Source organism: Ambystoma mexicanum, chromosome 12, assembly GCF_040938575.1.
Source record: "Ambystoma mexicanum isolate Mex_15411 chromosome 12, UKY_AmexF1_1, whole genome shotgun sequence".
In the NCBI taxonomy this organism is placed as follows: Eukaryota; Metazoa; Chordata; class Amphibia; order Caudata; family Ambystomatidae; genus Ambystoma; species Ambystoma mexicanum.
In genome coordinates this window covers 313,356,713-313,372,189 of record NC_090936.1, presented here as the reverse complement: position 1 = coordinate 313,372,189, position 15,477 = coordinate 313,356,713, and positions in this window count along the sequence as shown.

Here is a 15,477-nt window from a genome sequence, read left to right as displayed (position 1 = left end):
ACCCAGACACCACCGCAAAGTCCGAAATGTGGGGAAAAAAACGCATTTTCCGCACATTTTACTCGGCACACCAATCGAAACACGCCCCAACAACACATGGCCTACCGTCCTGCATTCACACAGGTGTCCCGATGAAACCAGTACCTCACATGTGTGGGTGCACCTACCTGGCTGCCAAGGGGATAGCCTAAAACACAAGTAACCCCAAGTTTGTTTTCAGAGCGGAATCTCAGACATTCTGCCGACCGGCAAAACTTACAGATATGGGCCTCGGGTGTCGAAGCCACCAAGGAAAACAGGGAAACCCATGCATTTCTGAAAAGAGGACACCCTTGGGAATCCGCAGAGGTATGATTTGCGCACATCGCCCAGGAATTTATTACCCCGACACCCCCGCAAAGTCCGAAATGTGGGGAAAAAATACATTTTCCGCACATTTCGCTCGGCGCACCCATTGAAACACGCCCCCAACAACACATGGCGTACGGTCCCACGTTCCCACAGGTGTCCCAAAGAAAACGGTACCTCACATGTGTGGGTGCACCTACCTGGCTGCCAAGGGGAAAGCCTAAAACACAAGTAACCCCAAGTCTGTTTTCAGAGCGGAATCTCAGACATTCTGCCGACCGGCACAGCATACAGATATGGGCGTCAGGTGTCCAAGCCACCAAGGAAAACAGGGAACCCCATGCATTTCCGAAAAGAGGACACCCGTGAAAATCCGCAGAGGTATGATTTGAGCACATCGCCCCAGAATTTATTACCCAGACACCCCCGCAAACTCCGAAATGTGGGGAAAAAAATGCATTTTTTTGCACATTTCGTTCGGCGCACCCATCAAAACACACCCCCAACAACACATGGCCTACTGTCCAGCGTTCCCACATGTGTCCCGATGTTAACAGTACCTCAGATGTGTGGGTGCACCTACCTGGCTGCCAAGGGGAAGCCTAGAACACAAGTAACCCCATGTCTGTTTTCAGAGCGGAATCTCAGACATTCTGCCGACCGGCACAACATACAGATATGGGCCTCGGGTGTCGAAGCCACCAAGAAAAATAGGGAACCCCATGCATTTCCGAAAAGAGGGCACCTGTGGGAATCCGCAGAGGTATGATTTGCGCACATCATCCCAGAATTTATTACACAGACACCCCCGCAAACCCCGAAATGTGAGGAAAAAAATGCATTTTCCGCACATGTCGCTAGGCGCACTCATCGAAACACGCCCCAAACAACACATGGCCTACTGTCCCGCGTTCCCACAGGTGTCCCAATGAAAACAGCATCTCACATGTGTGGGTGCACCTACCTGGCTGCCAAGGGGAAAGCCTAAAACACAAATAACCCCAAGTCTGTTTTCAGTGCGGAATCTCAGACATTCTACCGACCGGCACAGCATACAGATATGGGCCTCGGGTGTCGAAGCCACCAAGGAAAACAGGGAAACCCATGCATTTCTGAAAAGAGGACACCCTTGGGAATCCGCAGAGGTATGATTTGCGCACATCGCCCAGGAATTTATTACCCCGACACCCCCGCAAAATCCGAAATGTAGGGAAAAAATACATTTTCCGCACATTTCGCTCGGCGCACCCATTGAAACACGCCCCCAACAACACATGGCCTACTGTCCCACGTTCCCACAGGTGTCCCAAAGAAAACGGTACCTCACATGTGTGGGTGCACCTACCTGGCTGCCAAGGGGAAAGCCTAAAACACAAGTAACCCCAAGTCTGTTTTCAGAGCGGAATCTCAGACATTCTGCCGACCGGCACAGCATACAGATATGGGCGTCAGGTGTCCAAGCCACCAAGGAAAACAGGGAACCCCATGCATTTCCGAAAAGAGGACACCCGTGAAAATCCGCAGAGGTATGATTTGCGCACATCGCCCCAGAATGTATTACCCAGACACCCCCGCAAACCCCGAAATGTGAGGAAAAAAATGCATTTTCCGCACATGTCGCTAGGCGCACTCATCGAAACACGCCCCGAACAACACATGGCCTACTGTCCCGCGTTCCCACAGGTGTCCCAATGAAAACAGCATCTCACATGTGTGGGTGCACCTACCTGGCTGCCAAGGGGAAAGCCTAAAACACAAGTAACCCCAAGTCTGTTTTCAGTGCGGAATCTCAGACATTCTACCGACCGGCACAGCATACAGATATGGGCCTCGGGTGTCCAAGCCACCAAGGAAAACAGGGAACCCCATGCATTTCCGAAAAGAGGACACTGGTGGGAATCGGCAGAGGTATGACTTGCGCACATCGCCCCAGAATTTATTACCCAGACACCCCCGCAAATTCTGAATTGTGGGGAAAAAAACGCATTTTCCGCACATTTCGCTCGGCGCCCCCATCGAAACACGCCCCCAACAACACATGGCCTACCGTCCCGCATTCCCACAGGTGTCCCGATGAACACGGAACATCACATGTGTGGGTGCACCTACCTGGCTGCCAAGTGGAAAGCCTAAAACACAAGTAACCCCACGTCTGTTTTCAGAGCGGAATCTCAGACATTCTGCCGACCGGCACAACATACAGATATGGGCCTCGGGTGTCCAAGCCACCAAGAAAAATAGGGAACCCCATGCATTTCCGAAAAGAGGGCACCCGTGGGAATCCGCAGAGGTATGATTTGCGCACATCACCCCAGAATTTATTACCCAGACACCCCCGCAAAGCCCGAAATGGGAGGAAAAAAATGCATTTTCCGCACATGTCGCTAGGCGCACTCATCGAAACACGCCCCCAACAACACATGGCCTACCGTCCCGCGTTCCCACAGGTGTCCCGATGAAAACAGCATCTCACATGTGTGGGTGCACCTACCTGGCTGCCAAGGGGAAAGCCTAAAACACAAGTAACCCCAAGTCTGTTTTCAGAGCGGAATCTCAAACATTCTGCCGACCGGCACAACATACAGATATGGGCCTCGGGTGTCCAAGCCACCAAGAAAAATAGGAAACCCCATGAATTTCCGAAAAGAGGGCACCGGTGGGAATCCGCAGAGGTATGATTTGCGCACATCACCCCAGAATGTATTACCCAGACACCCCCGCAAAGCCCGAAATGTGAGGAAAAAAATGCATTTTCCGCACATGTCGCTAGGCGCACTCATCGAAACACGCCCCCAACAACACATGGTCTACCGTCCCGCGTTCCCACAGGTGTCCCAATGAAAACGGCATCTCACATGTGTGGGTACACCTACCTGGCTGCTAAGGGGAAAGCCTAAAACACAACTAACCCCAAGTCTGTTTTCAGTGCGGAATCTCAGACATTCTACTGACCGGCACAGCATACAGATATGGGCCTTGGGTGTCCAAGCCACCAAGGAAAACAGGGAACCCCATGCATTTCCAAAAAGAGGACACCGGTGGGAATCCGCAGAGGTATGATTTGCACACATCGCCTCAGAATTTATTATATTACCCAGACACGCCCGCAAATTCTGAATTGTGGGGAAAAAAATGCATTTTCCGCACATTTCGCTCGGCGCCCCCATCGAAACACGCCCCCAACAACACATGGCCTACCGTCCCGCATTCCCACAGGTGTCCCGATGAAAACGGAACATCACATGTGTGGGTGCACCTACCTGGCTGCCAAGGGGAAAGCCTAAAACACAAGTAACCCCAAGTCTGTTTTCAGAGAGGAATCTCAGGCATTCTGCCGACCGGCACAACATACAGATACGGGCCTCGGGTGTCCAAGCCACCAAGAAAAATAGGGATCCGCATGCATTTCCGAAAAGAGGGCACCCGTGGGAATCCGCAGAGGTATTTGCGCACATCACCCCAGAATGTATTACCCAGACACCCCCGCAAAGCCCGGAATGTAAGGAAAAAAATGCATTTTCAGCACATGTCGCTAGGCGCACTCATCGAAACACGCCCCCAACAACACATGGCCTAACGTCCTGCGTTCCCACAGGTGTCCCGATGAAAACAGCATCTCACATGTGTGGGTGCACCTACCTGGCTGCCAAGGGGAAAGCCTAAAACACAAGTAACCCAAAGTCTGTTTTCAGTGCGGAATCTCAGACATTCTACCGACCGGCACAACATAGAGATATGGGCCTCGGGTGTCCAAGCCACCAAGGAAATCAGGGAACCCCATCCATTTCCGAAAAGAGGTCACCGGTGGGAATCTGCAGAGGTATGATTTGCGCACATCGCCCCAGAATTTATTACCCAGACACCCCCGCAAATTCTGAATTGTGGGGAAAAAACGCCATTTTCCGCACATTTCGCTCGGCGCCCCCATCGAAACACGCCCCCAACAACACATGGCCTACCGTCCCGCATTCCCACAGGTGTCCCGATGAAAACGGAACATCACATGTGTGGGTGCACCTACCTGGCTGCCAAGGGGAAAGCCTAAAACACAAGTAACCCCAAGTCTGTTTTCAGAGCGGAATCTCAGACATTCTGCCGACCGGCACAACATGCAGATATGGGCCTCGGGTGTCGAAGCCACCAAGGAAAACAGGGAAACCCATGCATTTCTGAAAAGAGGACACCCTTGGGAATCCGCAGAGGTATGATTTGCGCACATCGCCCCAGGAATTTATTACCCCGACACCCCCGCAAAGTCCGAAATGTGGGGAAAAAATACATTTTCCGCACATTTCGCTCGGCGCACCCATTGAAACACGCCCCCAACAACACATGGCCTACTGTCCCACGTTCCCACAGGTGTCCCAAAGAAAACGGTACCTCACATGTGTGGGTGCACCTACCTGGCTGCCAAGGGGAAAGCCTAAAACACAAGTAACCCCAAGTCTGTTTTCAGAGCGGAATCTCAGACATTCTGCCGACCGGCACAGCATACAGATATGGGCGTCAGGTGTCCAAGCCACCAAGGAAAACAGGGAACCCCATGCATTTCCGAAAAGAGGACACCCGTGAAAATCCGCAGAGGTATGATTTGCGCACATCGCCCCAGAATTTATTACCCAGACACCCCCGCAAACTCCGAAATGTGGGGAAAAAAATGCATTTTTTGCACATTTCGTTCGGCACACCCATCAAAACACGCCCCCAACAACACATGGCCTACTGTCCAGCATTCCCACAGGTGTCCCGATGATAACAGTACCTCAGATGTGTGGGTGCACCTACCTGGCTGCCAAGGGGAAGCCTAGAACACAAGTAACCCCAAGTCTGTTTTCAGAGCGGAATCTCAGACATTCTGCCGACCGGCACAACATACAGATATGGGCCTCGGGTGTCGAAGCCACCAAGAAAAATAGGGAACCCCATGCATTTCCGAAAAGAGGGCACCTGTGGGAATCCGCAGAGGTATGATTTGCGCACATCATCCCAGAATTTATTACCCAGACACCCCCGCAAACCCCGAAATGTGAGGAAAAAAATGCATTTTCCGCACATGTCGCTAGGCGCACTCATCGAAACACGCCCCCAACAACACATGGCCTAACGTCCTGCGTTCCCACAGGTGTCCCGATGAAAACAGCATCTCACATGTGTGGGTGCACCTACCTGGCTGCCAAGGGGAAAGCCTAAAACACAAGTAACCCCAAGTCTGTTTTCAGTGCGGAATCTCAGACATTCTACCGACGGGCACAACATAGAGATATGGGCCTCGGGTGTCCAAGCCACCAAGGAAAACAGGGAACCCCATTCATTTCCGAAAAGAGGTCAACGGTGGGAATCTGCAGAGGTATGATTTGCGCACATCGCCCCAGAATTTATTACCCAGACACCCCCGCAAATTCTGAATTGTGGGGAAAAAACGCCATTTTCCGCACATTTCGCTCGGCGCCCCCATCGAAACACGCCCCCAACAACACATGGCCTACGGTCCCGCATTCCCACAGGTGTCCCGATGAAAACGGAACATCACATGTGTGGGTGCACCTACCTGGCTGTCAAGGGGAAAGCCTAAAATACAAGTAATCCCAAGTCTGTTTTCAGAGCGGAATCTCAGACATTCTGCCGACCGGCACAACATGCAGATATGGGCCTCGGGTGTCGAAGCCACCAAGGAAAACAGGGAAACTCATGCATTTCTGAAAAGAGGACACCCTTGGGAATCCGCAGAGGTATGATTTTCGCACATCGCCCAGGAATTTATTACCCCGACACCCCCGCAAAGTCCGAAATGTGGGGAAAAAATACATTTTCCGCACATTTCGCTCGGCGCACCCATTGAAACACACCCCCAACAACACATGGCCTACTGTCCCACGTTCCCACAGGTGTCCCAAAGAAAACGGTACCTCACATGTGTGGGTGCACCTACCTGGCTGCCAAGGGGAAAGCCTAAAACACAAGTAACCCCAAGTCTGTTTTCAGAGCGGAATCTCAGACATTCTGCCGACCGGCACAGCATACAGATATGGGCGTCAGGTGTCCAAGCCACCAAGGAAAACAGGGAACCCCATGCATTTCCGAAAAGAGGACACCAGTGAAAATCCGCAGAGGTATGATTTGCGCACATCGCCCCAGAATTTATTACCCAGACACCCCCGCAAACTCCGAAATGTGGGGAAAAAAATGCATTTTTTGCACATTTCGTTCGGCACACCCATCAAAACACGCCCCCAACAACACATGGCCTACTGTCCAGCGTTCCCACAGGTGTCCCGATGATAACAGTACCTCAGATGTGTGGGTGCACCTACCTGGCTGCCAAGGGGAAGCCTAGAACACAAGTAACCCCAAGTCTGTTTTCAGAGCGGAATCTCAGACATTCTGCCGACCGGCACAACAAACAGATATGGGCCTCGGGTGTCGAAGCCACCAAGAAAAATAGGGAACCCCATGCATTTCCGAAAAGAGGGCATCTGTGGGAATCCGCAGAGGTATGATTTGCGCACATCATCACCGAATTTATTACCCAGACACCCCCGCAAACCCCGAAATGTGAGGAAAAAAATGCATTTTCCGCACATGTCGCTAGGCGCACTCATCGAAACACGCCCCGAACAACACATGGCCTACTGTCCCGCGTTCCCACAGGTGTCCCAATGAAAACAGCATCTCACATGTGTGGGTGCACCTACCTGGCTGCCAAGGGGAAAGCCTAAAACACAAGTAACCCCAAGTCTGTTTTCAGTGCGGAATCTCAGACATTCTACCGACCGGCACAGCATACAGATATGGGCCTCGGGTGTCCAAGCCACCAAGGAAAACAGGGAACCCCATGCATTTCCGAAAAGAGGACACTGGTGGGAATCGGCAGAGGTATGACTTGCGCACATCGCCCCAGAATTTATTACCCAGACACCCCCGCAAATTCTGAATTGTGGGGAAAGAAACGCATTTTCCGCACATTTCGCTCGGCGCCCCCATCGAAACACGCCCCCAACAACACATGGCCTACCGTCCCGCATTCCCACAGGTGTCCCGATGAACACGGAACATCACATGTGTGGGTGCACCTACCTGGCTGCCAAGTGGAAAGCCTAAAACACAAGTAACCCACGTCTGTTTTCAGAGCGGAATCTCAGACATTCTGCCGACCGGCACAACATACAGATATGGGCCTCGGGTGTACAAGCCACCAAGAAAAATAGGGAACCCCATGCATTTCCGAAAAGAGGGCGCCCGTGGGAATCCGCAGAGGTATGATTTGCGCACATCACCCCAGAATTTATTACCCAGACACCCCCGCAAAGCCCGAAATGTGAGGAAAAAAATGCATTTTCCGCACATGTCGCTGGGCGCGCTCATCGAAACACGCCCCCAACAACACATGGCCTACCGTCCCGCGTTCCCACAGGTGTCCCGATGAAAACAGCATCTCACATGTGTGGGTGCACCTACCTGGCTGCCAAGGGGAAAGCCTAAAACACAAGTAACCCCAAGTCTGTTTTCAGAGCGGAATCTCAGACATTCTGCCGACCGGCACAACATACAGATATGGGCCTCGGGTGTCCAAGCCACCAAGAAAAATAGGGAACCCCATGAATTTCCGAAAAGAGGGCACCCGTGGGAATCCGCAGAGGTATGATTTGCGTATATCACCCCAGAATGTATTACCCAGACACCCCCGCAAAGCCCGAAATGTGAGGAAAAAAATGCATTTTCCGCACATGTCGCTAGGCGCACTCATCGAAACACGCCCCCAACAACACATGGTCTACCGTCCCGCGTTCCCACAGGTGTCCCGATGAAAACGGCATCTCACATGTGTGGGTACACCTACCTGGCTGCTAAGGGGAAAGCCTAAAACACAACTAACCCCAAGTCTGTTTTCAGTGCGGAATCTCAGACATTCTACTGAGGGGCACAGCATACAGATATGGGCCTCGGGTCTCCAAGCCACCAAGGAAAACAGGGAACCCCATGCATTTCCGAAAAGAGGACACCGGTGGGAATCCGCAGAGGTATGATGTGCACACATCACCTCAGAATTTATTACCCAGACACGCCCGCAAATTCTGAATTGTGGGGAAAAAAACGCATTTTCCGCACATTTCGCTCGGCGCCCCCATCGAAACACGCCCCCAACAACACATGGCCTACCGTCCCGCATTCCCACAGGTGTCCCGATGAAAACGGAACATCACATGTGTGGGTGCACCTACCTGGCTGCCAAGGGGAAAGCCTAAAACACAAGTAACCCCAAGTCTGTTTTCAGAGAGGAATCTCAGACATTCTGCCGACCGGCACAACATACAGATACGGGCCTCGGGTGTCCAAGCCACCAAGAAAAATAGGGATCCCCATGCATTTCCGAAAAGAGGGCACCCGTGGGAATCCGCAGAGGTATGATTTGCGCACATCACCCCAGAATGTATTACCCAGACACCCCCGCAAAGCCCGGAATGTGAGGAAAAAAATGCATTTTCCGTACATGTCGCTAGGCGCACTCATCGAAACACGCCCCCAACAACACATGGTTAACGTCCTGCGTTCCCACAGGTGTCCCGATGAAAACAGCATCTCACATGTGTGGGTGCACCTACCTGGCTGCCAAGGGGAAAGCCTAAAACACAAGTAACCCCAAGTCTGTTTTCAGTGCGGAATCTCAGACATTCTACCGACCAGCACAACATAGAGATATGGGCCTCGGGTGTCCAAGCCACCAAGGAAAACAGGGAACCCCATGCATTTCCGAAAAGAGGTCACCGGTGGGAATCTGCAGAGGTATGATTTGCGCACATCGCCCCAGAATATATTACCCAAACACCCCCGCAAATTCTGAATTGTGGGGAAAAAACGCCATTTTCCGCACATTTCGCTCGGCGCCCCCATCGAAACACGCCCCCAACAACACATGGCCTACCGTCCCGCATTCCCACAGGTGTCCCGATGAAAACGGAACATCACATGTGTGGGTGCACCTACCTGGCTGCCAAGGGGAAAGCCTAAAACACAAGTAACCCCAAGTCTGTTTTCAGAGCGGAATCTCAGACATTCTGCCGACCGGCACAACATGCAGATATGGGCCTCGGGTGTCGAAGCCACCAAGGAAAACAGGGAAACCCATGCATTTCTGAAAAGAGGACACCCTTGGGAATCCGCAGAGGTATGATTTGCGTACATCGCCCAGGAATTTATTACCCCGACACCCCCGCAAAGTCCGAAATGTGGGGAAAAAATACATTTTCCGCACATTTCGCTCGGCGCACCCATTGAAACACGCCCCCAACAACACATGGCCTACTGTCCCACGTTCCCACAGGTGTCCCAAAGAAAACGGTACCTCACATGTGTGGGTGCACCTACCTGGCTGCCAAGGGGAAAGCCTAAAATACAAGTAACCCCAAGTCTGTTTTCAGAGCGGAATCTCAGACATTCTGCCGACCGGCACAGCATACAGATATGGGGGTCAGGTGTCCAAGCCACCAAGGAAAACAGGGAACCCCATGCATTTCCGAAAAGAAGACACCAGTGAAAATCCGCAGAGGTATGATTTGCGCACATCGCCCCAGAATTTATTACCCAGACACCCCCGCAAACTCCGAAATGTGGGGAAAAAAATGCATTTTTTGCACATTTCGTTCGGCACACCCATCAAAACACGCCCCCAACAACACATGGCCTACTGTCCAGTGTTCCCACAGGTGTCCCGATGATAACAGTACCTCAGATGTGTGGGTGCACCTAGCTGGCTGCCAAGGGGAAGCCTAGAACACAAGTAACCCCAAGTCTGTTTTCAGAGCGGAATCTCAGACATTCTGCCGACCGGCACAACATACAGATATGGGCCTCGGGTGTCGAAGCCACCAAGAAAAATAGGGAACCCCATGCATTTCCGAAAAGAGGGCACCTGTGGGAATCCGCAGAGGTATGATTTGCGCACATCGCCCCAGAATTTATTACCCAGACACCCCCGCAAACTCCGAAATGTGGGGAAAAAAAATGCATTTTTTGCACATTTCATTCGGCACACCCATCAAAACACGTCCCCAACAACACATGGCCTACTGTCCAGCGTTCCCACAGGTGTCCCGATGATAACAGTACCTCAGATGTGTGGGTGCACCTACCTGGCTGCCAAGGGGAAGCCTAGAACACAAGTAACCCCAAGTCTGTTTTCAGAGCGGAATCTCAGACATTCTGCCGACCGGCACAACATACAGATATGGGCCTCGGGTGTCGAAGCCACCAAGAAAAATAGGGAACCCCATGCATTTCCGAAAAGAGGGCACCTGTGGGAATCCGCAGAGGTATGATTTGCGCACATCATCCCAGAATTTATTACCCAGACACCCCCGCAAACCCCGAAATGTGAGGAAAAAAATGCATTTTCCGCACATGTCGCTAGGCGCACTCATCGAAACACGCCCCGAACAACACATGGCCTACTGTCCCGCGTTCCCACAGGTGTCCCAATGAAAACAGCATCTCACATGTGTGGGTGCACCAACCTGGCTGCCAAGGGGAAAGCCTAAAACACAAGTAACCCCAAGTCTGTTTTCAGTGCGGAATCTCAGACATTCTACCGACCGGCACAGCATACAGATATGGGCCTCGGGTGTCCAAGCCACCAAGGAAAACAGGGAACCCCATGCATTTCCGAAAAGAGGACACTGGTGGGAATCGGCAGAGGTATGACTTGCGCACATCGCCCCAGAATTTATTACCCAGACACCCCCGCAAATTCTGAATTGTGGGGAAAGAAACGCATTTTCCGCACATTTCGCTCGGCGCCCCCATCGAAACACGCCCCCAACAACACATGGCCTACCGTCCCGCATTCCCACAGGTGTCCCGATGAACACGGAACATCACATGTGTGGGTGCACCTACCTGGCTGCCAAGTGGAAAGCCTAAAACACAAGTAACCCCACGTCTGTTTTCAGAGCGGAATCTCAGACATTCTGCCGACCGGCACAACATACAGATATGGGCCTCGGGTGTCCAAGCCACCAAGAAAAATAGGGAACCCCATGAATTTCCGAAAAGAGGGCACCCGTGGGAATCCGCAGAGGTATGATTTGCGCACATCACCCCAGAATTTATTACCCAGACACCCCTGCAAAGCTCGAAATGTGAGGAAAAAAATGCATTTTCCGCACATGTCGCTAGGCGCACTCATCGAACCACGCCCCCAACAACACATGGCCTACCGTCCCGCGTTCCCACAGGTGTCCCGATGAAAACAACATCTCACATGTGTGGGTGCACCTACCTGGCTGCCAAGGGGAAAGCCTAAAACACAAGTAACCCCAAGTCTGTTTTCAGAGCGGAATCTCAGACATTCTGCCGACCGGCACAACATACAGATATGGGCCTCGGGTGTCCAAGCCACCAAGAAAAATAGGGGACCCCATGAATTTCCGAAAAGAGGGCACCCGTGGGAATCCGCAGAGGTATGATTTGCGTACATCACCCCAGAATGTATTACCCAGACACCCCCGCAAAGCCCGAAATGTGAGGAAAAAAATGCATTTTCCGCACATGTCGCTAGGCGCACTCATCGAAACACGCCCCCAACAACACATGGTCTACCGTCCCGCGTTCCCACAGGTGTCCCGATGAAAAAGGCATCTCACATGTGTGGGTACACCTACCTGGCTGCTAAGGAGAAAGCCTAAAACACAACTAACCCCAAGTCTGTTTTCAGTGCGGAATCTCAGACATTCTACTGACCGGCACAGCATACAGATATGGGCCTCGGGTGTCCAAGCCACCAAGGAAAACAGGGAACCCCATGCATTTCCCAAAAGAGGACACCGGTGGGAATCCGCAGAGGTATGATTTGCACACATCGCCTCAGAATTTATTACCCAGACACGCCCGCAAATTCTGAATTGTGGGGAAAAAAACGCATTTTCCGCACATTTCGCTCGGCGCCCCCATCGAAACACGCCCCCAACAACACATGGCCTACCGTCCCGCATTCCCACAGGTGTCCCGATGAAAACGGAACATCACATGTGTGGGTGCACCTACCTGGCTGCCAAGGGGAAAGCCTAAAACACAAGTAACCCCAAGTCTGTTTTCAGAGAGGAATCTCAGACATTCTGCCGACCGGCACAACATACAGATACGGGCCTCGGGTGTCCAAGCCACCAAGAAAAATAGGGATCCCCATGCATTTCGGAAAAGAGGGCACCCGTGGGAATCTGCAGAGGTATGATTTGCGCACATCATCCCAGAATTTATTACCCAGACACCCCCGCAAACCCCGAAATGTGAGGAAAAAAATGCATTTTCCGCACATGTCGCTAGGCGCACTCATCGAAACACGCCCCGAACAACACATGGCCTACTGTCCCGCGTTCCCACATGTGTCCCAATGAAAACAGCATCTCACATGTGTGGGTGCACCTACCTGGCTGCCAAGGGGAAAGCCTAAAACACAAGTAACCCCAAGTCTGTTTTCAGTGCGGAATCTCAGACATTCTACCGACCGGCACAGCATACAGATATGGGCCTCGGGTGTCCAAGCCACCAAGGAAAACAGGGAACCCCATGCATTTCTGAAAACAGGACACTGGTGGGAATCGGCAGAGGTATGACTTGCGCACATCGCCCCAGAATTTATTACCCAGACACCCCCGCAAATTCTGAATTGTGGGGAAAAAAACGCATTTTCCGAACATTTAGCTCGGCGCCCCCATCGAAACACGCCCCCAACAACACATGGCCTACCGTCCCGCATTCCCACAGGTGTCCCGATGAACACAGAACATCACATGTGTGGGTGCACCTACCTGGCTGCCAAGTGGAAAGCCTAAAACACAAGTAACCCCACGTCTGTTTTCAGAGCGGAATCTCAGACATTCTGCCGACCGGCACAACATACAGATATGGGCCTCGGGTGTCCAAGCCACCAAGAAAAATAGGGAACCCCATGCATTTCCGAAAAGAGGGCACCCGTGGGAATCCGCAGAGGTATGATTTGCGCACATCACCCCAGAATTTATTACCCAGACACCCCCGCAAAGCCCGAAATGTGAGGAAAAAAATGCATTTTCCGCACATGTCGCTAGGCGCACTCATCGAAACACGCCCCCAACAACACATGGCCTACCGTCCCGCGTTCCCACAGGTGTCCCGATGAAAACAGCATCTCACATGTGTGGGTGCACCTACCTGGCTGCCAAGGAGAAAGCCTAAAACACAAGTAACCCCAAGTCTGTTTTCATAGCGGAATCTCAGACATTCTGCCGACCGGCACAACATACAGATATGGGCCTCGGGTGTCCAAGCCACCAAGAAAAATAGGGAACCCCATGAATTTCCGAAAAGAGGGCACCCGTGGGAATCCGCAGAGGTATGATTTGCGCACATCACCCCAGAATGTATTACCCAGACACCCCCGCAAAGCCCGAAATGTGAGGAAAAAAATGCATTTTCCGCACATGTCGCTAGGCGCACTCATCGAAATACGCCCTCAACAACACATGGTCTACCGTCCCGCGTTCCCACAGGTGTCCCAATGAAAACGGCATCTCACATGTGTGGGTACACCTACCTGGCTGCTAAGGGGAAAGCCTAAAACACAACTAACCCCAAGTCTGTTTTCAGTGCGGAATCTCAGACATTCTACTGACCGGCACAGCATACAGATATGGGCCTCGGGTGTCCAAGCCACCAAGGAAAACAGGGAACCCCATGCATTTCCGAAAAGAGGACACCGGTGGGAATCCGCAGAGGTATGATTTGCACACATCGCCTCAGAATTTATTACCCAGACACGCCCGCAAATTCTGAATTGTGGGGAAAAAAACGCATTTTCCGCACATTTCGCTCGGCGCCCCCATCGAAACACGCCCCCAACAACACATGGCCCACCGTCCCGCATTCCCACAGGTGTCCCGATGAAAATGGAACATCACATGTGTGGGTGCACCTACCTGGCTGCCAAGGGGAAAGCCTGAAACACAAGTAACCCCAAGTCTGTTTTCAGAGAGGAATCTCAGACATTCTGCCGACCGGCACAACATACAGATACGGGCCTCGGGTGTCCAAGCCACCAAGAAAAATAGGGATCCCCATGCATTTCCGAAAAGAGGGCACCCGTGGGAATCCGCAGAGGTATGATTTGCGCACATCACCCCAGAATGTATTACCCAGACACCACCGCAAAGCCCGGAATGTGAGGAAAAAAATGCATTTTCCGCACATGTCGCTAGGCGCACTCATCGAAACACGCCCCCAACAACACATGGCCTAACGTCCTGCGTTCCCAAAGGTGTCCCGATGAAAACAGCATCTCACATGTGTGGGTGCACCTACCTGGCTGCCAAGGGGAAAGCCTAAAACACAAGTAACCCCAAGTCTGTTTTCAGTGCGGAATCTCAGACATTCTACCGACCGGCACAACATAGAGATATGGGCCTCGGGTGTCCAAGCCACCAAGGAAAACAGGGAACCCCATGCATTTCCGAAAAGAGGTCACCGGTGGGAATCTGCAGAGGTATGATTTGCGCACATCGCCCCAGAATTTATTACCCAGACACCCCCGCAAATTCTGAATTGTGGGGAAAAAACGCCATTTTCCGCACATTTCGCTCGGCGCCCCCATCGAAACATGCCCCCAACAACACATGGCCTACCGTCCCGCATTCCCACAGGTGTCCCGATGAAAATGGAACATCACATGTGTGGGTGCACCTACCTGGCTGCCAAGGGGAAAGCCTAAAACACAAGTAACCCCAAGTCTGTTTTCAGAGCGGAATCTCAGACATTCTGCCGACCGGCACAACATGCAGATATGGGCCTCGGGTGTCGAAGCCACCAAGGAAAACAGGGAAACCCATGCATTTCTGAAAAGAGGACACCCTTGGGAATCCGCAGAGGTATGATTTGCGCACATCGCCCAGGAATTTATTACCCCGACACCCCCGCAAAGTCCGAAATGTGGGGAAAAAATACATTTTCCGCACATTTCGCTCGGCGCACCCATTGAAACACGCCCCCAACAACACATGGCCTACTGTCCCACGTTCCCACAGGTGTCCCAAAGAAAACGGTACCTCACATGTGTGGGTGCACCTACCTGGCTGCCAAGGGGAAAGCCTAAAACACAAGTAACCC